Source organism: Spermophilus citellus, assembly GCF_964194105.1.
Source record: "Spermophilus citellus genome assembly, chromosome: 8".
Taxonomy (NCBI): Eukaryota; Metazoa; Chordata; class Mammalia; order Rodentia; family Sciuridae; genus Spermophilus; species Spermophilus citellus.
The window spans coordinates 66635269-66661482 of record NC_138189.1 but is presented as its reverse complement, the minus strand read 5'-3'; the positions used below and the strand labels follow the sequence as shown (position 1 = coordinate 66661482).

Sequence of the window (26214 nt, the reverse complement as noted above, 5' to 3'; positions counted from 1 at the left end):
TAACACCTTTTTTATAGTTTCTAGCTCTACTGAAATTTCTCTTGTGGTCACCATGTGTTGACTGCCTTTCCCACTAGGCTGTCATCATATTAATCATAGTTATTTTAAAGTGCCTATCTGATAGGTGCAACATCTGGGTCATCTCTGAGTTTGGCTCTCATTTTATCACTGGAATGGCCATCTGGATTTTTAAATTTTAATAGTTTTGAAACTTAGAGTATAAGAAAAGTTACAGGTAGGATAACTTTTTTATAGAATATAAAAGCTGACATAGCACAGAGTGAATCCAGGATGATGGTTCATACCAAATCTGATCAAAAATAGTTCAGGATAGTTGAGCTTTTAGAGAACTGAAATTCAAAGAACTTAAGTATTTTCACAGCTTAGATTCTGAAAAGTTGGATTAAAGGAATGAGGGTTAGTTAGAATCCTAGAAAATCCTTTCTCACAATATATTGGTCTTTATTAAAGTACATAAATCTTCCTAAAATTTAGGGTCTATTCACACTTTATGTAATCCTAAGTACTGTTTTTTTTTTTCTTAATATTTTTATGGTGAACATGCTTATATCTTGAGAAAATCCTCTTTACTTTTTTGAGGATGTGCAAGTTCTCTTGGACATCCTTATATGCATTTTATAATATTTTTTACTCTCCCACCCAGGAGTGTTTTTGAATTTGGTTTTGCAACAGATCTCCCCTGTTTTCTTTGTCTGTAGCCATTTAGGATGTAGAATGTACTTGATTGCCATGTGAGGAATTTCATGGCATAAGCTATGTACATATGGTTAAGTAAATCTTTTAAGTCTCTGGTTTCTATGGCTAGTATAACTTTTTGAATGCCTCCTCCTTCTGGGTCTTGTAGCTGAAATAGAATTCTATGAAACTTTCGTAATTAAATTCCAGATTGAACATTTTGCCAAAGTTACTTTATCATATGCTTATCTATCCCTCCATCCATTAATCATCTTATTTTTAAAAATGTCTTCCAGAGTAAATTGTCCACATCCAGTATACCTCTCCCTAGATAGTTCACAAGTATTTCCTTAACAAGAATTCACTATTTGTCTGTCTCAAGGTTTTTTTTTTTTTTTTGGGGGGGGGGTTGTTACATATACTGAAATATGTTGAAAAATTTTTCCTTTCCAATACATTTATACATTTTGTAATATTTAAATGATTTTAAGCACCTACTCAAAGATTTATCATTTTATGGTGAAAACATTAAAAATCATTTATTCTGGCTTTTTGAAATGTACAGAACATTTTTGTTGTCTATAGTCACCCTGCTATGAAATAGCATACTAGAAAATATTACTGTTATCTATGACTTAGTATCCATTGGTCAACTTTTCCCTATCCCCACTTCCCCCTTAGTCTCCCTACCTCTTGATAACTACCATTCTAGTTTCAACTTCTCTGAGATCAACATTTTTATATTCCACATATTTGTGAAATCATGCCATACCTGTCTTTGTGTCTGAAGTATTTCACTTAACAAAATGATGTCCAGTTCCATTCACATTGTCCCAGATGACAGGATTTCATTAACTTTATGACAGAATAGTGTTTTATTGTGTAAATGCACCACTTTTTACTTATCTGCCCATCATTTGATGGACACTTAGGCTATTTCTATTCCTTGGTAATTGTGAATAGTGCTACAATAAACATGTGAGTGCAGATGTCTCTTCAGCATACTGGTTTTATTTGCTTTGGATATGTACCAGGTAGTGGGATTGCTGGATCATGTGTACTTTTTGTGTGTTGCTGGGTATTGAGCCCAGGCCTCATACAAGTAGCAAGTGCTCTACTATTGGCTACTCCCCCAGCCCTGTCTCTAACTTTTTAAGGCACTACCATACTATTTTTCTAACTGGCTATCATAATTTGCATTTCTAGCAACAGGGTTCCCTTTTCTGTATATCATTGCCAGCACTTGTTATCTTTTGTCTTTTTGATAATAGCCATTCTTACTGCAGTGAGATGATATCTCATTGTGGTTTGGATTTGCATTTCCCTGATAATTACTGATGAATACTTTTTTCTACACCTGTTGGCCATTTGTATGTCTGCTTTTGAGAAATGTTTGTTTAGGTCTGTTGCCCATTTTTTAATTAGGTTATTTGTTTTGTGGCTACTCAGTTTTTTAGCTCCTTATGTATTCTGGATATTAATCTTTTGGCAGATACAGTTTACAAATGTTTTCTCCCATTCTGTAGGTTGTCGCTTCATTCTGTTGTTTCCTTTCCTGTATAGATGCTTTTTAATGCGATGTAATCCTATTTGCCTATTTATTTTTGCAATTGTTTCCTGTGTGGTTTTGGAATCTTATCCTCCAAAAAATTCTTGCTCATCCCAACTTCCTGAAGTGTTTCCCTTTTTTTTTTTTTTTCTAGTAGTTTTATAGTTTCAGGTCTAGCATGTATGTCTGTAAACCATTTTGAGTTGGTTTCTGTAAATGATAAGTGGTAGGGATTTAGTTCCATTCTTCTGCCTTTGGATATTCAGTTTTTCTCAGCACCTTTAAAAGAATGCTTTCTCTAGTGTATGTTCTTAGCACCTTTGTGGAAGATCAGTTGGCTGTAGCTGCATGGCTTTAGTCCTAGACTCTCCATTCTATTCCACTGGTCTGTGTGTCTGTTTTTATGTCATTACCAGGCTCTTTTTTGTTTGTTTTTTTTGGTGCTTGGAATTTAATCCAGAGCCTTGCACGTGCTAGGTAAGTGCTCTATCACTGAGTATCCCCACCCCAACCATTCTATTTTGATTACTCTAGCTTTTAAAGTATATTTTGAAGTCAGATAGTATCATGCTTTCTGCTTTGTTCTTTTCAATCCAGATTGTGTTAGCCATTTAAGGTCTTTTTGTGGTTCCATACAAAATTTTAGCATTGTTTTTTCAAAGTTCTGTGAAGAATGTGTCATTGATATTTTGATAGAGATAGTATTGAGCCTGTAAATCACTTTAGGTAGGGTGGACGTTTTAACAATACAGATCTTCCAATTCATGAACATGGGATAACTTTCCCTCTTCAATGTGTTTAATTTTTTGCAGAGTTGGGACTGCTGGGGCACTGAACAGAGAATTTCATACATGATAAGCATGTATATACTCTACCACTGAGTTGTGTCCCAGCAGTCTTATAACTTTTATTAGAGATCTTTCACCCTTTTGGTTAAATTTATTCCTGGGTAGTTTTAATTTTATTTTGTTGTTATTATTATTTTTTGTAGTTAATGGAAATGTAATTGCTTGCCTGATTTCTATTTCAGGTAATTCGCCATTGGCATTTAGCATATAGCTACAGGTTTTTCTATGCTGATTTGTGTCCTGCAACTTTGCTGAATTCATTTATTGGTATAGTTTTTTGGTGGAGTCTTATGTACTTAGGTTGAATAAGAGTGGGGAAAGGGGCTGGGGATGTGGCTCAAGCGGTAGCGCGCTCGCCTGGCATGCGTGCGGCCCGGGTTCGATCCTCAGCACCACATACCAACAAAGATGTTGTGTCCGCCAAGAACTAAAAAATAAATATTAAAAAAAATTCTCTCTCTCTCTCTCACTCTCTCACTCTCTTTAAAAAAAAAAAAAAGAGAGTGGGGAAAGAAGGCATCCTTGTTTTGTTGGATTCAGTTTGCTAGTTTTTTTTTTTTTTTTTAAAGGATTTTTGCATCTGTGTTCTTTAAGGATATTGACTTGTAGCTTTCTTTTTTAAATTTGTCTGGTTTGGGTATCAGAGGAAAGCTGGTCTTGTAGAGTAAATTTGGGAGAATTATTTCCTCTTTAATATTTTGGAATAACTTAAGGAAAGTTAGTAATAGTTGTAGTTTAAATGTTTGGTTGAAATTGGCACTAAAGCCACCTCGTCTTGGACTTTTTTTTTGATGAAAGACTTTTTATTACTATTTCAATCTCATTACATGTTTGCTAGTAGTCTGCACAAGTTTTCTTTTCCTTCATGATTCAATCTTGTAAAAATGTATGTGTCCAGAAATTTGTTTATTTCTTCTAGGTTATAAAATTTGTTGGTGTGTAGTTTACTCACAATCTCTAATGATTCTTTGTATTTCTGTGGTTTCGGTTGCAATACCTCTTTTCATCTCCAATTTTGTTTACTTATTTTTCTTTTACTTTTTCTTTTACTCTTTTTCTTAGTCTAGCTAAAGGCTTGTCACTTTTGTTCATCTTTTCAAAGAATCAGCTCTTCATTTGTTCATCTTCTGTATTGCATCTTTAGTCTCTATTTCTTTTATTTCTGCTCTGTTCTTTAGTTCTTTCACTAATTTTGGGCTTGGTTTGTTCATGTTTTTCTAATTTTTTGAGATTTAATGATAGGTCATTTGTGACTGTTCCTTTTTGAAATTAATTAATTAATTTTTGTGGTGATAGAGATTGAATCCAGGGTCTCATGCTAAGTACTTATTCTTTTACTGAGCTACCACCCTAACCCCTCTGGTTTTTTAATGTAGTATTGATTGCTATAAATTTTCCTCTTTGTAATGCTTTTGTTGTATACCATGGGTTTTGGTGTCTTGTGTCCCCATTTTCATTTATTTCAAGAAATTTTAAAATTTCTTTATCTATTGGTTATTTAAGAGTGAGTTGTTGAATTTTTATGTATTTGTATGGTTTTCAAAGTATCTTAAAATTATCATAAAAATAGGAAATAGAGAGAAAAACAGGGAATATACAAAACTCTACACTTGTATTCCATTCCTCTATTATCAATTTTTGATATTCCATTTCATATCTTTTTGTATTCCCCATCTTGGCATGAAATATGCTAATCTTTTTTGTTTTTTTTTTTAACCAGAAGAGAGCCAGGTTGGCTATATTAATGTCATACAAATAATGTAAGAACTTGACAAAATCCAATGCTCTTTGGTAATAAAAGCAGTCAATAAACTAGAAATAGAAATTACCTCAATACAGTAAAGGCAAAATATGAAAAACTCACAGCCAACTTCATGAAATATGCAAAGCCTTGTTGATGTATTTCCTAGTAAAGGGAAAATGAATGACTCTCCAAGTTATTAAAATTTCTTTTGTAGCTCAGATAGATTTCAATTTTTTTTTCTATTAAGTTGAAGGAGAATTTGATGGGTTTATAGACAATTAAAGTTAATTTCTTTTCAGGCACGGTGATCCATGCCTGTAGTGTTGGCCCTTTGGTAGGAGGATCGGATCATTTGAGTTCAGGAATTTTAGGGCAACTTGGGAACATGTGAGGACCTAATACTCTCCCCCCACCCCCTTTTTTTGACAGTTTGATTTTTGGTATAAAATCAGAAGAAATTCAGTGTATTAATGTGGATTGTTGCAGTAAATATCCTTGTGTTCATATATGCTAGCTGTGAGAACAGTGTTTATATTTATTAAAAAATAGGAATATGGGCTTGTGTTGTGGCTCATCGGTAGAGTGCTCGCTTAGCACGTGTGAGCCCTGGGTTTGATCCTCAGCACCACATAAAAATCAATAAATAAAATAAAGGTATCAAAAATTATAAAAAAATTATAAAAAAATAGGAATATGATTGTTCCTGAACAATCATTTTTACTCTGGCAGTACTTAATATTCATTATGGTTAGAAAAAGTAATTTTTAAAAATAAGTTCCATTCATCTAATAAAAGATGCGTTAAACCTTTTTATGTTGTAACAGTCACATTTGTAACATAGTTTTGTTGCCTTGGTTAATTGTATTGTTAACCTACTATAGATGAAATTATTTAACATAGAACAGTGACTTTAAGTTTTCAATTTTTTTTAATTTTTATTTTTTAGTTTTGGGTGGACCCAATATCTTTTTTTTTTAATGTAGTTGGACACAATATCTTTATTTTATTTATTTATTTTTATGTGATGCTAAGGATCGAACCCAGGGTCATGCACGTGCTAGGCAAGTGCTCTACTGCTAACCCCAGACCACAAATATCTTTATTTTATATTTATGTAGTGCTGAGGATTGAACCCGATGCCTCATGCATACTAGGCAAGCACTCTACCACTGAGCCACAACCCCAGACAAGTTTTCAATTTTTATACACATTTTTGTTTCAGAGAAGCATGATAGAAGAATTTCAAGCATAAAAATGTTACATTAAGATGAAATTTTGAGAGGATGTACAATTAAATACAAGTTCACAGAAGAGAAGGAAAATTAAATTTCTGACTATTAAATAATGGTCTGTGGATTTTTTTTATTTGTTTGTTTGCTTTTTTTGGTGGTACTGGGGACTGTACTCAGGGGCATTTTACCACTGAGCTGAATATTCTGCTGACCTGTGGGGTCCTGCTGCCAGGTTTTTAAAAATATTATTGCTAGAAATTTAAAATATCTTAAGCTGAAATACTATAATTAACCTAATGTACTTTTCATCTACCTTTGGAATTAAGAGCTTACATTATTTTCATATCTGTTTATAATTTTAAATTAATTATATTATTTTATCTGTAGATATTTCTTTATGTATAAAAAATTGGGGCTCTTTTTTTTCCTCCTTTTTTAACAAAAACTTATCTTTCAATGTTATTAACAACCTATGTTGTATTCACATTTCTATATTTACATTGTGTTTGAATTGAAATCCAATCCCATATGTCTATTTTATAGTTTATAAATGATTTAAATGATTAATATTTCTCTTAGTTCATCTCCTTCTTTTTTTTTTATTTTATTTTTTTTATTGGTTGTTCACAACATTACAAAGCTCTTGACATATCATATTTCATACATTAGATTGAAGTGGGTTATGAACCCTCAATTTTACCCCAAATGCAGATTGCAGAATCACGTCGGTTACACATCCACAATTTTACATAATGCCCTATTAGTAATTGTTGTATTCTGCTACCTTTCCTATCCCCTACTATCCCCCCTCCCCTCCCCTCCCATCTTCTCTCTCTACCCCATCTACTGTAATTCATTTCTCTCCTTGTTTATTTTCCCATTCCCCTCACAACCTCTTATATGTAATTTTGTATAGCAATGAGGGTCTCCCTTCATTTCCATGCAATTTCCCTTTTCTCTCCCTTTCCCTCCCATCTCATGTCTCTGTTTAATGTTAAGCTTTTCTTCCTGCTCTTCCTCCCTGCTCTGTTCATAGATGCTCTCATTATATCAAAGAAGACAATTGGTATTTGTTTTTTAGGGATTGGCTAGCTTCACTAAGCATAATCTGCTCTAGTGCCATCCATTTCCCTGCAAATTCTATGATTTTGTCATTTTTCATTGCAGCATAGTACTCCATTGTGTATAGATGCCACATTCTTTTTTTATCCATTCATCTATTGAAGGGCATCTGGGTTGGTTCCACAATCTAGCTATTGTGAATTGTGCTGCTGTGAACATCGATGTGGCAGTATCCCTGTAGCATGCTCTTTTAAGGTCTTCAGGGAATAGTCCGAGAAGGGCAATGCAGGGTCAAATGGTGGTTCCTTTCCCATCTTTCCCAGGAATCTCCAAACTGCTTTCCAAATTGGCCGCACCAATTTGCAGTCCCACCAGCAATGTACAAGTGTACCCTTTTCTCCACATCCTCGCCAGCACTTGTTGTTTGACTTCATAGTGGCTGCCAATCTTACTGGAGTGATTTTGATTAGGGTGGTTTTGATTTGCATTTCTCTGACTGCTAGAGATGGTGAGCATTTTTTCATGTACTTGTTGATTGATTGTATATCCTCCTCTGAGAAGTGTCTGTTCAGGTCCTTGGCCCATTTGTTGATTGGGTTATTTGTTATCTTATTGTCTAATCTTTTCAGTTCTTTGTATACTCTGGATATTAGGGCTCTATCTGAAGTGTGAGGAGTAAAAATTTGTTCCCATGATGTAGGCTCCCTATTTACCTCTCTTACTGTTTCTCTTGCTGAGAAAAAAGTTTTAAGTTTAAGTAGGTCCCATTTGTTGATTCTTGTTATTAACTCTTGTGCTATGGGTGTCCTATTAAGGAATTTGGAGCCCAACCCCACAATATGTAGATCGGAGCCAACTTTTTCTTCTATCAGACGCAGAGTCTCTGATTTGATATCAAGCTCCTTGATCTATTTTGAGTTAACTTTTGTGCATGGCGAGAGAAACGGATTCAGTTTCATTTTGTTGCATATGGATTTCCAGTTTTCCCAACACCATTTGTTGAAGATGCTATCCTTCCTCCATTGCATGCTTTTAGCCCCTTTATCAAATATAAGATAGTTGTAACTTTGTGGATTAGTCTCTGTGTCCTCTATTCTATACCATTGGTCCACCCGCCTGTTTTGGTACCAGTACCATGCTGTTTTTGTCACTATTGCTCTGTAATATAGTTTGAAATCTGGTATCGCTATACCGCCTGATTCACACTTCCTGCTTAGAATTGCTTTTGCTATTCTGGGTCTTTTATTTTTCCATATGAATTTCATGATTGCTTTATCTGTTTCTACAAGAAATGCCGTTGGGATTTTGATTGGCATTGCATTAAACCTATGGAGAACTTTTGGTAATATCGTCATTTTGATAATGTTGGTTCTGCCTATCCATGAACAGGGTATATTTTTCCATCTTCTAAGATCCTCTTCTATTTCTCTCTTTAGGGTTCTGTAGTTTTCATTGTATAAATCTTTCACCTCTTTTGTTAGGTTGATTCCCAAGTATTTTATTTTTTTTTGAGGATATTGTGAATGGAGTGTTTTTCCTCATTTCCGTTTCAGAAGATTTGTCGCTGATATACAGAAATGCCTTTGATTTATGCGTGTTGATTTTATATCCTGCCACTTTGCTGAATTCATTTATTAGTTCTAGTAGTTTTTTTGTAGACCCTTTTGGGTCTTCTAGGTATAGAATCATGTCATCTGCAAATAGTGATAATTTAAGTTCTTCTTTTCCAATTTTTATGCCTTTAATTTCTTTCGTCTGTCTAATTGCTCTGGCCAGTGTTTCGAGAACTATATTGAATAGAAGTGGTGATAGAGGGCATCCCTGTCTTGTTCCGGATTTTAGAGGGAATGCCTTTAACTTTTAACCATTCAGAATGATGCTAGCCTGAGGCTTAGCATAGATAGCTTTTACAATGTCAAGGTAAGTTCCTGTTATCCCTAGTTTTTCTAATGTTTTGAACATAAAGGGATGCTGTACTTTGTCGAATGCTTTCTCTGCATCTATCGAGATGATCATATGGTTCTTATCTTTAAGTCTATTGATGTGGTGAATAACATTTATTGATTTCCATATATTGAACCATCCTTGCATCCCAGGGATGAATCCTACTTGATCATGGTGCACAATTTTTTTGATGTGTTTTTGTATTCGATTCGCCAGAATTTTATTGAGGATTTTTGCATCTAGGTTCATCTGAGATATTGGTCTGTAGTTTTCTTTCTTTGAGGTGTCTTTGTCTGGTTTCGGAATCAGGGTGATGTTGGCCTCATAGAATGAATTTGGAAGAGCTCCCTCTTTTTCTATTTCCTGAAATAACTTGAAAAGTACTGGTATTAATTCTTCTTTAAAGGTTTTGTAAAACTCCGCTGTATACCCATCCGGCCCTGGGCTTTTCTTGGTTGGTAGTCTTTTGATGGCTTCTTCAATTTCATCCATTGATATTGGTCTGTTCAAATTGTGTGTATCCTCCTGACTCAGTCTGGGCAAATCATATGACTTAAGAAATTTATGGATGTCTTCACTATCTTCTATTTTATTGGAATATAGGTTTTCAAAAGAATTTCTAATTGTCTTCTGTATTTCTGTAGCATCTGTTGTGATATTGCCTTTTTCATCCCGTATGTTAGTAATTTGAGTTCTCTCTCTTCTTCTCTTCGTTAGCATGGCTAAAGGTCTGTCGATCTTATTTATTTTTTCGAAGAACCAACTTTTAGTTTTGTTAATTTTTTCAATAGTTTCTTTTGTTTCAATTTCATTGATTTCCGCTCTGATTTTAATTATTTCTTGCCTTCTGCTACATTTGCTGTTGTTTTGCTCTTCCTTTTCTAGGGCTTTGAGATGAAGTGTGAGCTCATTTATTTGTTGGTTTTTTCTTTTTTTGAGGAATGACCACCAGGCGATGAATTTCCCTCTTAAAACTGCTTTCATTGTGTCCCATAGATTCCGATATGTTGTGTCTGTATTTTCATTTATCTCTAAGAATTTTTTGATTTCCTCCTTTATGTCTTCTGTAACCCATTGATCATTCAGTAACATATTGTTCATTTTCCATGTGATGTAGGATTTTTCCTTCCTTTTATCATTGATTTCCAGTTTCATTCCATTATGATCAGATAAATTGCATGGTATTATCTCCACCCCTTTATATTTACTGAGGGTTGCCCTATGGCATAATATATGGTCTATTTTTGAGAAGGATCCATGTGCTGCTGAGAAAAAAGTATATCCATTTGATGATGGTTGATATATTCTATATATGTCAGTTAATTCTAGGTTATTGATTGTGATATTGAGTTCTATAGTTTCTTTATTCAACTTTTGTTTGGAGGATATGTCCAATGGTGAGAGAGGTGTGTTGAAGTCACCCATAATTATTGTGTTGTGGTCTATTTGATTCTTGAACTTGAGGAGAATTTGTTTTATGAATGTCGCAGCACCGTTATTTGGTGCATAAACGTTGATAATTGTTATGTCTTGTTGGTGAATGGTTCCTTTTAACAGTATATAATGACCTTCTTTATCCCTTTTGATTAACTTAGTCTTGAAGTCGATTTTATTCGCTATGAGGATGGCCACCCCTGCTTGCTTACGAGGACCGTGTGCGTGGTATATTTTTTCCCATCCTTTCACCTTCAGCCTGTGTATGTCTTTTCCAATCAGATGTGTCTCCTGGAGGCAGCATATTGTTGGATTTGTTTTTTTAATCCATGATACCAGCCTATGTCGCTTTATTGGAGAGTTTAAGCCATTAACATTCAGAGTTACTATTGATATATGGTTTGTACTTCCATCCATGTTTGATTATTTATCCTTTTTTTAAAAAAAATTTAGTTTGTTTCTCCATGATTATCTTTCCCCTCGCCCTGTCTTTACCGAGGCACTTCCCACTGATGGTTTTGGTTATTGTTTTCCATTTCTTCCTCGTGTAGTGTTTTGCTCAAAATGCTTTGCAATGCTGGTTTTCTGGCTGCAAATTCTTTTAACTTTTGTTTATCATGAAAGATTTTTATTTCGTTGTCATACCTGAAGCTTAATTTTGCTGGATACATAATTCTTGGTTGGCATCCATTGTCTTTCAGTGTTTGAAATACATTGTTCCATGACCTTCTTGCTTTCAGTGTCTGTGATGAAAAATCCGTTGTTAACCTTATTGGTTTACCCCTGAATGTAATCTGTCTCCTTTCTCTTGTAGCTTTTAATATTTTCTCTTTGTTCTGTATATTGGATATCTTCATAACAATGTGTCTTGGCGTTGGTCTACTGTGATTTTGTGTGCTAGGTGTCCTGTATGCATCTTCAATTTGTATATCTGTTTCCTTTTTTATTTCTGGAAAGTTTTCTGTAATTATTTCATTCAGCAGGTTACTCATTCCCTTGGTTTGAATCTGTGTACCTTCTTCTATCCCGATGACTCGTAAGTTTGGTTTTTTTATGTTATCCCATAACTCTTGGATGTTTTTCTGGTGATTTTTTACCAGCCTTTCTGAGTTGGCTAGACTCTTTTTAAGATGATATATTTTGTCTTCATTATCTGACGTTCTGGCTTCTACTTGCTCCACGCTGTTAGTGATACTCTCAATTGAGTTTTTAATTTGGTTTATCGTTTCCTTCATTTCTAGAATTATTGTTTGATTATTTTTTATAATCTCTATCTCCTGATAAAGATGCTTAACTTCTTTTATCTGTTTATGTAATTCATTCTCAATGTGTTCTTTTGCTGCTTGAATTTGCTGTCTCGTATCCTCTTTAAGGTTCCATTCCATCTGTCTAAGGTGTTCCTTGAGTTCTTTATATGACCATTTTTCTGATGACTCTAGGTTCTCCTGAATATTTAGGTTGTCCTGCATTGTTTGTACTCCTTTTCTTCCTTGCTTTTTGAAGCTGCTCATGGTACTTCTTGTTCTGTTTGACTGCTGAGTTACTGTTTACTCGTATAAATTTATTTGATGCTTGGGAGGAAAGGTATTAGAAGTGAAGGGAAGAAGTCACTAAAGAGAATGAGAGTAAGCAGGTAGAATTCAAGGAAGGGGGGATAAGATAATTGAAAAGAAATGAAAAGACAAAAGAAGAAAAAAATAGGAAATAGAAAAAGAAAAAGTTTTTTAAAAAAAAATTTAAAAAATTAAAATAAAATTCGAAGAAAAAAAAATTTTTTAAAAATTGTAAAAAAAAAATTTAAAAAAACAACAAGAAAGAAAAATGAAAATGAAAGAAAAACCCAAATCAAAAAAAAAGAGAAAAGAAAAAAGAAAAAAAAACTAATAAATGCAGTCTTAGGGTTTGATTAACTTCTCTTCCAGTAGGTGGCGCTGTGCCCACCAGGCCAAGTTTCTCCTGTCAATACGCGGGAACCAATCACTGTGCAGCAGCTCCTCCCAGACTGGGCGAGTCTCCAATCCTGAGTGCCTAGGGCCTCCTCTTGTGTCTAGTCACTTCCCACTTTTCCTCTAGCCACGCCCCTCTCACGGGTGCCACTCACCACAATACTGGCTACACGCAAGGTCTGCTGCTCTCGGGAGCCCTGTTTTCATGAACGACTGGGCACACACTTCCAGTTTGCCATTCCCTCAGACCCTAAGTTTGTAGAGCTTGGGGCTGAGAATCCTCAGCGAATTTTACTTGCCCTCCGATAGCCACGTCCCCGGTTGCTGGTGCAAGGGACCTCAGCTGTCAGCACTGGTGGGAGCGGTAGTTCCGCGCCGCGGGTCCCGCGCCACCTCTGATTCCCTCGGTCTGGCTATCGCACTCACGGGAGAGCTGGGAGGGCCCCTTAAGGTTTCCTCGATGTGTGGAGAGGGAAGGCTAGGGAATTACATACCTGTTTCCGTAGGTTTCAATGAAGTTATCTCCTCCGCCGCAGTCTGACGACGTCAGTTCTCTGCAATGGTGGTATCTCCTGCAAAAGGCGACAGTTCGTTTCCCTTTGCCGGGTGCCCAATGCAACGGGTGGGTCCTTACTGTCCCTCCCAAGCCCCGTTTCAAACCTGTGGCCACTACCTATGAAGGCTTGGTTGGCGTTTACCTCTGTAGGATGAGAAGGGCTAACCAGTTGTTTCAGCCGGATGGATTAGTGCTGAGTCACAGTTGTTTGTCTGCGGGAAGCAGGCGAATGGGAACTTGAATTCAGCCGATCTGGGCTCAATGTGTGTTCTGAGAGGCCCAGACTGTTCGCCCCAGATCCACGTCAGCTCAGTATTGCCTAGTGATCCTGAGCAAACAGATTTAGGTTGTTTACGACTCCCTATGCCTGCACAGCTGAAGAGGTCAGAGACTTGATCTCTCCGCGCCCGCCGCCATGTTGGAATCCCTGTATTGACTGTTCAGTTTATCTCCTTCTTTACTTTTTTTTTTTTTTAATCCAAATTGGGTTGTTTATATACTATAGTTTGTTATTGGATTCAGCTGATTGCATATCTCTAATCTCTCGATTCTGCCATTTAGTTTGGAGGTTTCCTGGGACCCAGATGGCTCCTGTACCTTTAGACTGTACATGTATTTTGTAGATATTTTCTCCCTATCTATGCTTGCCTTTTCGTTCTCTGAAGAGTACTATGTGTGTGTGTGTGTATGGTGGCAGTAGGGGGTAGCGGGGGTGTGTTGCAGAGGAGACATTTTAAATTGTGATGGAGTTTGACCTACAAAAAAAATTGTGTGTGTGTGTGTTGTGCTTTGGGTAGTGTATCTAAAAAGTCATCACCAAACTACCTAAAATTTCTCCTGTGTTATCTTCAAGAAGTTTTTAGTTTTGCATTTTATGCTTAGGTCTATTTTCTGTATGTGCAATATATAAGATCTGTGTTGAGTTCTATTTTTGGAGTGCTGTGTCAGGTGAGTGTTCTGTTGTACCCGTATGGTTTGTTCAAAGACTGTTCTTTCTCCACTTAATTGCCATTGGTCCTTTGTCAAATTTCAATTGACTACATAAGGTATAAGTTCTACTTTTGTGCTCTCTTGTTCATCTAACAGGATGTTTGCCATTCTAACTGATTAAAAGATCTCTCATAGATCTGTATTTTTAAAAACTAGTTATATCTTTTTGTCTTCTATATACTTCTGTGTAGTCTGATGGCTTTTGTGGTGTTTGCCTTTTTTTCTTATGACACTTTAAAAATTCATAGTATAATAAAGAAATTATTCCTTTGAATTAATGTGATTATGGACATTTTTCTTAGTTGGCTTTGTTTTTTATTTTGTAGAAATTTCACACTTTAAATTAGTTAAAATGTCCATTTTTAAGTCAAGCTTAGGCAAGTCTTCTTTACTCTTCTTTTTAAAAATATTCCTTCATTTTTGGGCTGGGGATAAAGCTCAGTTCGTAGAGTGCTCACCTCCCACGCACACGGGCCTGGGTTCAATCCCCAGCACCACCAGAAAAAAAAAAAAGGTATGAACTTACCTTAAGTAATAAAAGAAACTCTGAAGTTTGTATAAAAATTATTCTTTGGTTTTATTTATTTATTTGGTATTGAGGATTGAACCCAGGGGTGCTTAACCATTGAGCCACATCCCAGCCCTTTTTTTAAATATTTTTTATGAGATAGGGTCTCACTGAGTTGTTAAGTGTCTCACTGAGTTATTGAGACTGGCTTTGAACTCATGATCCTCCTGCCTCAGCCACCCCAGCTGGTAGAATTACACGCATGCGCTACTGTGCCTGGCTGTTTCCTTTATTTTTTACGCATAACAATTATGTACGAGAACCCAGTGTATTTGCATGCACGTGTAATTCCAGTTACTTGGGAGGCTAAAGTGGGGAGTATCTGTCAGTTGAGCCCAGAAGTTGGAGACCAGCCTGGACAATCCTTTGAGAGCTCTTCTCAAAGATGAAAATTAAGTATAAGAACAGATACATTTATTCTTTTTTTTTTTTAAAGAGAGAGTGAGAGAGGAGAGAGAGAGAGAGAGAGAGAATTTTTAATATTTATTTCTTAGTTCTCTGCAGACACAACATCTTTGTTGGTATGTGGTGCTGAGGATCGAACCCAGGCCGCATGCATGCCAGACGAGCGCTCTACCGCCTGAGCCACATTCCCAGCCCCGATACATTCATTCTTATTTTCTAAACTTCATGAAATGATTAAATTGTTTCGGAAAATTAATATTTTATTATTTGACTATCATTTGAGAATTAACTGATTTAAATTTTTTTGTAATTGTAGATGGATAGAATGCCTTTACTTTATTATTAATTATTAATTAATTTATTTTTTAACATGGTGCTAAGGATCAAACCCAGTGCCTCACACATGCTAGGCAAGTGCTTTGCCACTGAGCTGCAGCCCCAGCCATTCTGCCCGATTTTTGTAACTGATTTTACAAGTGGATACCTGGTTTTCTATTCAGTAGCTTATCATGGTAAATATATATGACATCGGATTTACAATCTTATCCATTTTTAAGTATACAATTTAGTGGTGTTAAGTATATTCATATTGTTCTGCAACCATTACTACCATCCATCTCCAAAACTTTTTTTTTTGTAATTTTTTTTTAGTTGTTCAATGACCTTTATTTATTTATACATGGTGCTGAGAATCGAACCCAGTGCCTCACACATGCCAGACAAGTGCGCTACTGCTGAGCCACAGCCACAGCCCTCCAAAACTCTTCATCTTGTGACACCCAGTTTTTCTACATATTAAACAATAACTTTCATTCTACCCTTCCATTTCCCACTTCCATGATCTTGTTTACTCTAAGTATCTCAGATAAATGGAATGACACAATATTTGTCTTTTTGCAGTGAGTTTATTTTACTTATCATGATAATGCCTCAGGGTTCATCCACATCATGTCATGTATCAGAATTTTCTTCATTTTTTAGAACCAACTAATATTTCATTGTATTTATATGTCATATTTTGCTTATTCATTCATTTGCCTAGGGTCACTTCTACTACCTTTTTAGGCTCTTATGAATAATGCTGTTGTTAACATGGGTGTACAATCCTTTAAGACCTTCCTTTTGCTTGGGATGGTGGTGCATGCCTGTAAACCCAGCTACTGGGGAGGCTGAGGCAGGCTGAGGCTGAGAATTGCAAAATTGAGGCCATCCTGGGAAACTGAACAAGATCCTGTCTCAAAATAAAATTTAAAAGGGCTAGGAGTGAAGCTTGGTGGTAGAGCACTTGCCTAACAAGCACAAGGTCATGGGTTCCATTGCCAGTACTACAAAACAAATAAACAGATAGCAATAACATTAACAAAATTCTTTTGAGTATATATCCAAAAGTGTAATTACTAGATCATATGATGATTCTATTTTTAATTTTTCGAGGGACTGTCATACTGTTTTCCACAGTGGCTGTGTCATTCTGTATTCCCACCAATGTTACAGGAGGTTCCAATTTCTCTAAGTCCTTTACCAACACTTATCATTATTTATTGTTATTTTTTGGCGGTACGAGGGATTGAACCCAGGGGTACCACTGAGTTATATCTTGAGCTCTTTTTTTTTTTTTTTTTTTAGTTGTAGTTGTAGAGGGCTGTGGCTGTGTTTAGTTGTATTTGTGGTGCTGAGGGTTGAACCCAGCCAGGGCCTTACATGTGCTAGGCGAGCACTCTACCACTGAGCCCCAGCCCCAGCTCCTCGAGCTCTTTTTAATATATTTTGAGACAGGATCTTGTTAAGTTCCCCAAGCTGGTCTTGAACTTGGCAATCCTCCTGCCTCAGCCTCTTGAAATGCTGTTGTTACAGGAATGAGCCACTGTGCTTGCTACTTATTATTTTTTACAGTAACCATTCTAATTGGTGTGAGGTGGTATTTTGTACTTTTGCTTCCCATTTCCCTAGTGATTAGAGATAGTAAGCATCTTTTCATGTGCTTATTGGCCATTCTTATTTGGAAAGATGTCTACCCACGTTCTTTGCCCATTTTTAAATGAGATTGTTTATTTTCTAGAGACAGTTTTATTAGTTTATTTTCCTAGAAAACCTATTACTCTAAATTTAAAAAGAATTAACATTGTCATTTAGTAAAATAGCAGTTATAATAAACAAGCATTATGATGCTTTAATTTTTAAATTATTTAAAAAATGTTTTTATGAAAGCATTAGTGGAATTCATTTTGACATAATCATGTATGCATGGAATATAATTTGTTCCATTTCTATATCCAGCGCTTCCTCTTTCTCTCCTCTCCTTCCTACCCCTGTTTCTCTCTTCTGCTCTGCTAGTCTTCCCTCAATTGTTTTTCTTTCTTTTTTTTTTTTAGTTTTAGGTGGAAAAGTATAGCATCTTTAATGCACAAAATTTAAAACTTCATGTTCAACTTGTCTATTTTTTTCTTTTATTTTCTGCACCTTTGGTATGGTATCCAAGAAATCATTCTGAGCCAGTGTTATGAAACTTTTGCCTTTTGTTTTCTTTTAGGAATTTTCTTTTAGGAAATAGGTAGATTTAACTTATACATTCAGTTCATGTATCCCCCTCTTTTTTTTTTTAAACTGGGTTTGATCCCCAGCATAGCCACACACACAAATACACAAATAGATTATTCATCCTTGTCACTATAGTCCATAACTATGAATAAAAGATAAGTTGGGTTAATAGCCATGAAAAGATGGCAAATAAATGGGTTATACCTATTTTATCTGTTAATAAGTCAGTGTCGAAAGTGCTAATGGCCATCTCAAGGTTTGATTCTGTCATTACTAATGTAATACATATAATGTTTATCTATTTATCTTTTCTTCAAACTTTCTCAGTTGTTTCTTTTTTTAGCTTGAAGACATTTTGAAGGTTGCACATTTGCATCTTCATAGGTTTATTTATTTCATTTTATTATTTATTTTTTTAATTTTTTATTTTTTTAGTTGTAGATGAACACAATATCATTATTTTATTTATTTATTTTTATGTGGTGCTGAGGATCGAACCCAGGGCTTCACACATGCTAGGCAAGTACTTTACTACTGAGCCACAACCCAACCCATATTATTTATTCTTTAATGCACTACTGGTGATAGAACCCAGGTGTGCTCTACCACTAAGCTACACCGCCCCCATTCCTTTTCATTTTTTCAGATAAGAGCCTCGATAAGTTGCTAAGGCTAGCTTTGGACTTGTGATCCTTCTGCCTTAATCTCTTTAGTAGCTGGGGTTACTGGTGTACATCACCATGCCCGACAGGTTTATTTAATGTTTAAATAAATTTATAAATAAACTTATAGTTTATGTAAACATAGTCATGGTGATAAACTCTATAAACAGTCACAGATTTTATGAAAATTTTATGATATGTGTCCTTACAAATGCAGTGCATTTTGATAATGATTGAGCCTTATTTATATCTATATTCCTAAACTTACCAACTGAAAAAGACTGGTAATATTTAAAGTAAAAGAAGAATGTTTTATTTCTCTTTTTATTTTAGGTGTATCTGTAATTAAGGATTTTTGGCATTTGCCAATTAGAAAATAATGATCAAAGAAATCTTAAGTTATTATATCTCTAAATAGAAATAGCTTAGGAAATAATGTATATTAAAAAATCTTTTACTGGGCACAGTGGTATATTCCTGTACACTCTGGAGGCTGAGATCGGCAAGTCCAAGTACAGCTTCAGCAACTTAGTGAGACCCTATCTAAGAATAAAAAAAATAAAAAGATCTGGTTGTAGCTCAGTGGTAGACCCCCTGGGTTTAATTCTCAATTGTGATGGGGGGTAATTGGAAGAGGGTTCTGGGGATCACATCCATCAATGAGCTACATCCCCACCCCACTTTTGGTACTGGTGATTGAACCCAGGGTTGATTTACCACTGATTGACATCCCCAACCCTTTTTGTTTTTGTTTTGTGATAGGTCTCTAAGTTGCCTGGGCTGACCTTGAGCTTTCAATCCTCCTGCTTTAGCTTTCCAAATAGCTTAGCTTTGAGGCCAACCACTAATACATATTTAACATAGTTATTTTGAATTTATTTATTTATTTATTTATTTATTTTATTTATTTATTTTTTTTAAAGAGAGAGTGAGAGAGGAGAGTGAGAGAGAGAGAGAGAGAATTTTTTTAATATTTATTTTTTAGTTCTCGGCGGACACAACATCTTTGTTGGTATGTGGTGCTGAGGATCGAACCCGGGCCGCACGCATGCCAGGCGAGCGCGCTACCGCTTGAGCCACATCCCCAGCCCCAGTTATTTTGAATTTAAATCAGGACAGTTTTTAACCTAGCTGTTGAAGATGTAGTTCAGACCTGGCATGGTTACGCAGTCCTGTAATCTCAGCTCTTTGGGAGGCTGCGGCAGGAGGATCACAAATTCAGGGCCAGCCCAGGCAACTAAGCAAGACCCTGTCTCAAAAAAAATTTTTAAAGTGTGTGTGTGTGTGTGTGTGGGGGGGTGCTGGGGATATATTTCAGGGGTAGAGTTCTTTCCTAGTATGTGTGAGGCCCAATATTCAATCCTTAGTGCCACCGAAAAAAAAATAGATGTCTCTTGGGAAATAAAATGTACATGAAGTGGAATATGTTCAGAGAAGCATTCATATGGAATTTTCATGCCACTGTAATTAAAGGAAGGGGAAGACCTGTGACAGTTCTCTCAAGCAATCATTTTAATGCATCATTTTAATGCATCATTTTAATGCTTCCTTTACTAGTTTTAAGCATTAACTTTATGTTACTTAGTACTCTAGATATTAAAATATTTGCCTTATTTGGTGGTTGCCAAAGGGGTAATGCACTACTCTTTATAAACATATAAATATGTTTATAAAGAGTAGTGCAAGGGAGATTCTTTGGTGATAAGGAATTTTGTGTTCTGATAGTGGTATTGATTACATGAATATACAAATGACAAAAATACCCATATAAATTTTAAAAAACACATATAAAAACTGATAAAATCTGAATATAGTCTGTTCCATAGTTTAGTCAGTGATGTTTTACCAAACATCAGTTTTCTGGTTTTGATAATATTCAATGGTTAGTAAAATGTTAGTCTTTTGGAAGAAGCTAGGGAGAGGTTATAGGGGTTAGTGTAGTAACTTCTTGTGAGTCTGTAATTATTATAATATTTAGTGAATTAATTAATAATGTTTAGTATATTAATTAAAAAATACTTCTGTGTTTCTTAATGGCAGGTGTTTGACTTTCATTCTTAACAGAATTGTCAGTGACTGGATGCTATTTAACTCTTTTTAAATTCTCCCAGAAAAGTACCATTTTGACATTTTCTGTAGTTTAATTACTTAACCAGAGTAGTTTCCACAACTTGTGGAAACTAGATTAAAACCTCAAAAGTCTGAATGTTCTGTTTTGGTTGCAGAATCAGCATGTTGCAGACCAACATTCTCACCAAGAATAACTAAAAAGCAGAATTAAATTTGTTTTTTTAATATATATATTTATATATATGATTTATTTTCACATGGTGCCAGGATTGAACCCAGTGCCTCACACATGCTAGGCAAGCACTCTACCAATGAGCTACAACCCCAGACCCTAAATATGTTTTAATAATCTCTTTGAAGGCATTGGAGACATACCAGGGGAGCCAGGATTTCAGAGGCCACCATCTTGAATTAAGGGGAACCTAAAGAGGTTACTTATGTTCAGTGAGAATTGGCCCCCTAGGACATTGGCTGAGTTGTAAGTTGTGGCTGAAAGATTGAAAAGGTGAGCAGAAAGTGGTCATGGAAAGATTGAGGAGCTGAGCATATCTGTCTGTCTTACAGGTCATGTGGACAAAATCTTGGGTGTAGGCTCCAACAAGGAGAAGGAACCCTCACAAACATTCAAAGTTTTCTAGTGTTATACGAAGAAAAAGAGGGCTAGATACAAACAAGGCTTCACAAGGATTGAAGTCAACTTGAGATGGCCTCAATTTGTGATTGGCTTGGGAAAATATGCCCTTAACTCTGAACTACATTCCTAAAGCCAAAGTGAATTCTCTCTTGAAGCATATAGCATAATTCAGAGCCTGAAATTATCTCCTTAATTTTTTTTTAACAGTAAACAGTCTTCAGTCATACAGGAGACTAGACCAAATTATTCAAATCCAAGATATACTGGTAAAGGAATTATTAGACTCAGACTTGAATAACTAAGATTGATGTATTAAAAAATTTATTTAGCAAGATGAACAATTTCAGCAGTCAGGTAGAAACTATGAAAAGGAATCAGATGAATATTTTAAACTCCAAACTGATATAAGAACTCAGTAGATGAGTTTATCAACAGATCAGATACAGATCAAGAAAGCGTTAGATATTTTGAAACTTTCTCATCAGTAGACCCACACTTAAGGAAATCCCGTAGTGAATTATTTAAGCAGTAGGAAAATGATCCCAGGCATGCAGCAATAAGGGTAAGTTTATAGAAGTAACTAAATGAATATCTTTTTATAAAAAAATATTTTTAGTTTTAGATGGACAAAATAACTTTATTTTATTTTAATTTATTTTTTTTATGTGGTGCTAAGGATCAAATGCAGTGCTTTACACATTTGAGGCAAGTGCTCTACCACTGAACCACAATCTCAGCCCCTAAATGAATAGCTCATAAAGTTTAAATTATATAAAATTAAAATATTTAATAGTAGCACAAAGTTGGAGCAAAAAGTAAATGGATATAGTGTTCTCTGTTTCTTTTATTCAGTAGTATGTGAAGTACTAACTTATATTCCTACATTTTATATTATAATATCTAGCATAACCATTTAAAGAAAAGTAACGTAATATATAAGTAACAAGCTAATATGGGGGAAATGAAATAATAACTTTTTCTTTTTTACTTTCTTTATGGTGGGAAATTTATACCCCTAACCCCAATAAAATATTTAGTCCAAAAGAATGCAAGAAAGGAGAGAAAAAGGAACAGAAGAGATAGTTCAAATGGAAGTTAGTATACTGATTGATTTAAATCCAAATATTTAATTATACTAAATGTAAAGACTTACATAATATTAAAAATATATTCAGTTCTGATTTTTTTCTTAAAGAAAACCAGTTATGTACAGCTTGCAGTTATGACTTCATGTTTAGGATCCATTAAAAATTGAATACAAAGAGAGAAAAAAGAACATTGATAAAAGAAATTGAAAAAGACACAAATAAATGGAACAATATCTCATGCTCATAAATTGGAAAAATTAGTATTGTTCAAATGTCCATATTACCCAGAGTGCAATCTACAGATTCAGTTCAACCCCTTCAACATCCCAATGGCATTCTTCACAGAATGAAAAACAATTCTAAAAAAAATCCTGAGGTTCATAAGGAATCATGAAGATCCCAAAGCCAAAACAATTCTGAGAAAGAGAAATCAGAGGCATCACACTTCCTGATTTTAAATTATATTGTAAAGCTATAATAATAAAACAGTTTGGTATTGGCATGAAAGCAGACACATAAACTAGGGGAACAGAATGGAAAGTCCAGAAATAAATACAAATGTATATTCAACTAATTTTTGACAAGAGGACAATGGGAAGCAAACAGTTTTTAGTAAACGGTGCTGGGAAAACTAGATTTTCACATACAAAAAAATGAAATTGGATCCTTATACTATGCACAAAAATCAATTAAAAAAAATCAACTCAAGATGGATTAAAGACCTAGATGTAAGAGCTGAAACTATAAAACTCCTATAAGAGAACCTAGGGAAAAAGCTCCTGGATATTGGCCTTGACAATGATTTGGTTTTGGCAGGGGGATATTGTACCAAAAAAATCATGCTACAATAAAATAAATAATAAATGGGAATCCATCAACCTAAAAATCTTAGTAACAAAGAAGACAACAAATGAATTGACAGCCTACAGATTGGGAAGAAATGTTTATAAGTCATATATCTGATAAGAGGCTAATATCTAAAATATATAAAGACCTCATATAACTCAATAATAGAAAAATAAATAACTCAATTATCAAAATGGGTAAAGGGTCTGACCAGACTTTTCTCCAAAGAAGATATAAAAATGATCAACAGCCAGGTATGGTGGCAAACACCTATAATTTCAGGTATTCAGGAGGCTGAGGCAGGAGAATCACTAGGCCAGCCAGCAACTTAGTGAGTCCCTCAGCAATTTGACAAGACCCTGTATCAAAATTTAAAAATTGAAAAGGATTGGAGATGCAACTTAGTGATACAGTACCTTTGGGTAATCCCTAGTACCAAACAACAACAAAAAAAGCATACTTATAAAAGGTAATCAGCATCATTAATTGTTAGGGAAATGTAAATCAAAATCACTGTGAAATGCCATCTCATGCCCTTTAGAATGGCTGTTAACAAAAAGTCAAAAAGATAAATATGGTGATGAGAGAAGGGAATCTTTACACACTGGTGATTGGGATGCAAATTGATGCAGCCATTTTGGAAAACCATATGAAAGTTTCTAAAGAAATTTTAAAAATTAGTTGTTTGGGTTATTGCATACCAGAAATTCAGCTACTTGGGAAGCTGAGATGGGAGTTTGAGATCAGCCTGGGAAAACAGCAAGACTCCACCTCAAGGCTGGGGATGGGGCCATAACAACCATATAGCCCAGCAATCCCTCTTCTGGGCATATGACCAAAGGAAATGAAATAACCAACTTGTGTTCATTGCAGCATTCACAGTAGCCAAGGTGTGTGTGTGTGTGTGTGTGTGTGTGTGTGTGTGTGTGTGTATTTTACAGTTCTAACTGTCCACAATGGATGAATGGATAAAGAAACTGACACTTAAAAATGTGGCATTTATACACAATGGAGTATTACTCTGCACTAAAAAATGACAAAATCATGGAAGTTGCAGAGAAATGGATGGCACTAGAGCAGATTATGCTAAGTGAAGCTAGCCAATCCCTAAAAACAAATGCCAAATGTCATCTTTGATATAAGGAGAACAAGTAAGAACAGAAAAGGGAGGAGGAGCATGAGAAGAAGATCACCATTAAACAGGGACGAGAGGGGGGAGGGAGAGAGAAGGGAAATTGCATGGTAAAGGAAGGAGACCCTCATTGTTATACAAAATTACATATAAGAGGAAGTGAAGGGAAAGAGGAAAAAAAACGAGAGAGAAATGAATTACAGTAGATGGGGTAGAGAGAGAAGAGGAGAGGGGAGGGGAGGCGGGATAGTAGAGGATAGGAAGGGCAGCAGAATACAACAGACACTAGTATGGCAGTATGTAAAAAAGTGGATGTGTAACCGATGTGAATCTGCAATATGTATACGGGATAAAAATGGGAGTTCATATTCTGCTTGAATCAAATGTATGAAATATGATATGTCAAGAGCTTTGTAATGTTTTAAACAACTAATAATAAAAAAATAAAAATGGAAAAGGAAGCAGTATTATCTTTAAAAAAAAAAAAAGAAACTGACACTTTCACTCATACACTGGAATAGTATTTAACCTTAAAAAAGAAAAATCTTGCCATTTACCACAACATGGATGAAACTGGAGGGCATTAAGCCAAGTGAAATAATTCAGACATAGAGAAGTATTGCATGATCTCACTTTATAGAATCTAAGAAAAATCAAATATACAGATAGAGAATAAAACAGTGTTTGCCACTGGCAGCCATAGCAGAGGAAATAGGGAAATGTAGATCAGATGATACAGTGTAGCAAATATGTAGGATGAACAAAGTGTGGGAACCTAATAGAATAAGGACTATAGGTTTTACACTGTATTTGGGATTCTTGTTAAATTAAGATTTTAGTTTTTTTACCCCAACAAAAATTGGGCATTCATGTAAAATGATGAATATATTAATTGTCCCACCTTAGTAACCATTTTACTGTCTGTATACATAACCTTATGCTGTATATCTTAAATATACACAGTAAAATTTATTTTAAAAAAAGATAATATGTCTAGGTGTGGTGGCTCATGTCCATAATCCCAGGGACTCTGGAGGCTGAGGCAGGAGGATTATGTGTTCAAAGCCAGCTTCAGCAAAAGCAAGGCTCTAAGCAACTAGAGACCTTGTCTCTAAATAAAATTCAAAATAGAGTTGGGGATGTGGCTCAATGGTCGAGTGCCCCGGAGTTCAATTCCTGGTACCCCCTGCCCCCCCAAAAAGATAATGTGCCAGCTAAAATAAACCAGTCCCTGTACTTGTGCTGTGCTACACTTACCTTTCAATGTAGTCGCTAGATTTAAAACCAGTTAATGTATGTAGAATTTTTAGTACTTCCCCCAATGTGTACCAAATAGCCAAAATATATAAGTATATGCACACATATGTACATATATGTGTGTGGGTTTGTGTGTGTGTATATATGGCAAGGATTGTATCTTGCACTATTGACTACTGTACATATTTGCCTATTGGACATATTTGCCTGATATTGTGAGTATGGTTATCTTTTTATTTTAAATCTGCTTTTCAGGGCCTCTGCCTAATGACAACATGTGAATTATTTTTTGCAAAAGTAATCTCCTTTGACTGCAGAGTTTTCAAACTAAATGACATTCTCCTTTTTGTTTTTACCTGGGCTTTTATGAAAATGTTCAACAATTTCAGAATTCTTCTTTCATAAATAGTTATCTTCATGGCAAATATAGACTTCCTCCATTATATTTCAATTTTCTTTTAGCATGAGGGCTTTATGTAGAAAAGGTGGGGACATAAATTGTTATAAAACAATACCATACAACAGTTCTTTGCTTAGTTCTTTGCTTTGGATGCCTGTGTGTTATATATTAGTCATAACATAAATTAGGGACATCTCAGAAGTCTAGTTAACTCAGCTCTTTTTTTTTAAGCTTTTGCAGAAGTCTCATCAGTTTTTTGTCTGACTGAAGGAAAGGATTAATATTAAAATAATGTATTGACTGAGATCTGATTTATCTAAAACTGGTTAGTTTCTCTGTACAAACAAAATGGGGTAATTTTGGGCTGAATTTGGCATCTTGCTAGTGGGTATTGTGGTACATGGGGAGTGGGTATTATAAGTCTCTCAGAATTGACTAGACTTTAATAAGGGTATAAGATGGGCTTTTCTTTTTCCTTTAGAACATAAAATTTATTGTGCTTAATTTGGTGGTAATACCTATATCTCTTTTTCTCTCTATTGAATATAGTGCTTAATTCTGGGAGTTTTAAAAATACTCCTTGTGAATTTTACCTGATAGTAACAAGACTGTG

General features: G+C 35.2%; 1 protein-coding gene across 13 annotated transcripts in view; it reads left to right on the top strand.

Annotated features, from left to right (window-relative positions):
- The window catches only part of LIN54 (lin-54 DREAM MuvB core complex component), an 83361-nt gene that overhangs the window by 37458 nt on the left and 19689 nt on the right, over window positions 1–26214 (top strand). The window lies entirely within an intron of this gene.